The sequence below is a fragment of the Amblyomma maculatum genome, chromosome 8 (genome assembly GCF_055883805.1).
Source record: "Amblyomma maculatum isolate TAMU_Amacu chromosome 8, ASM5588380v1, whole genome shotgun sequence".
Taxonomy (NCBI): domain Eukaryota; kingdom Metazoa; phylum Arthropoda; class Arachnida; order Ixodida; family Ixodidae; genus Amblyomma; species Amblyomma maculatum.
Genome location: NC_139351.1, coordinates 23,888,606 through 23,890,460, shown reverse-complemented (window position 1 = coordinate 23,890,460; position 1,855 = coordinate 23,888,606).

Genomic DNA, 1,855 nt, shown 5'->3' with positions numbered 1-1,855 from the left:
ACGCTCGGGCATGAGGGGATTTCGTGATCTGCTATTTTGTGAGAACGCTAACAACCCACACGGCCAACAGTGTCCGACGGACGTCCGGTTATGATCCGTATTTCCGAAGCCGGAACCGGACATCCGCAGGAAGTTCGAAGCGCATCCGAAAACGGACATCCGATGGACTTACTAGGGTCTTCCTGCTCCGGATCGATTTTCAGAGGCACTTTTTTTCAGACAGTAAGAAGTAATATAGTTTGTGTGTGGCCGCTGTAGAAGGTTACTACGATAATGGGAAAGCCTCCAAGAGGGAACACGATTTGAAATTCGGGAGCGAATGAGTTCGTCATGAGGATACCGTTACATTACGAAAAGCAGTGCATAGGTAAGTAAACAAGATTATCCTACAGACTGCGTTTTTCAATAACAAGAGTTCGCTCGAGAAACTGACTGAGCTGCTGCTACCTCATGAGCGGCACGGCACACGTACAACTACATGCACGGCATATATATTGGATTCTTACACACAGGTGCATGAGCACAGTTGTTGCGCACTTTTCATACATTAGCCGGACGTGTTTGCGAAGTTCATGCTTAAGTAGAAGCCTGCTGTTCCTGTAGCAAACCCTGAATGCACCATTTCAAACACCAGCTTTGAACAAATTGTATTGTGATTATACCGACTACGCTTGTCTTGAACCAATGATTTTAAATATATGTTTGGTGTGTAAAGGTGCTTTTTCCTCAATTCTAACTTTATCAGCTTCAGTAATAAATAAAATGATAACTTCGACCTGCGTGTTTGAAGAATAAGACATGCTTCAAGATAAAAATAAAAGTTTTTGATAGAAAAAACTTTCAAGCATTTTACAACCTCACGTTAAAATTATATACACTTCAAATGTTAAACTGATAATCACAGCCGCAACCAGCCATACGTTTCACAATGCAGCCAAAGCTATCCAAAGCTATGTCTCGCATACAGTGAACTCGCAGTCGCGCGCGAAACTTCGTCCAGAAAGCGTTTGCGTATTTTAGAAAAGGCGACGAGGCAAACCAGAGAGATCATGAACCTTCTTGGAGAACAAAGTAGCTTAGCTAGCGTCGAAAATCCAGCACCTATATCAGACGTCGATGACAGCCCTTCTTACGAATGGCAATGCAAACCCACGGGCGGCAATCACGTTCCATTGGGGACGGAGGTGCATACTGGTGCAAGTTTTGCACTCGGCGATAATTTAACTGACCCGCTGCGGACAGTGCCGAACATAGCCCGGGACGTGCGCGGTAGTTCGCCAGTAACTGAACCAGGTCCTGACAGCATCGGCTCTACTGAGCCGATACCATGGTCTGAAGAAGACTTTTTACGACAGCTGCAAATCTGGGCGTGGCCCACGGGATTCATAGGGAGGCCTTGAGCGATCTGCTGAAGATTTTAAAACGACATGCTTGCCATTGTTTTCTCCCAGCCGATGCTCGCACGCTTTTGAAAACTCGATCCGCAGGGCCATACTCGGAAATTTCAGTTACAGATCTTTCGCCTGGTCAGTTCTGCCACTTTGGCCTTGAGAGAAATATCCTGCATGCAGTGTGACAAGTTCCCTTCATGAGCTGCCGAAGTCATTAGTTGTATCATTGAACATCGATGGATTATCATTGACAAAAAGCTCTAATCTCCAGCTTTGGCTGGTTCAGTGCATTGTCAATTTCGGCAAGCAGCTACCTTTTGTTGTGAGTGCTTTTTCTGGCCCTAGCAAGCCAGATTCTGCAAACGAATTTTTGCAGCTACTTGTTACGGAGCTGAAGGGGCTTCTCGAAAATGGTGTGTTCAAGTTCAAGTTCAAGTTCAAGTTTATTTCCTTTTAGCAAGAAA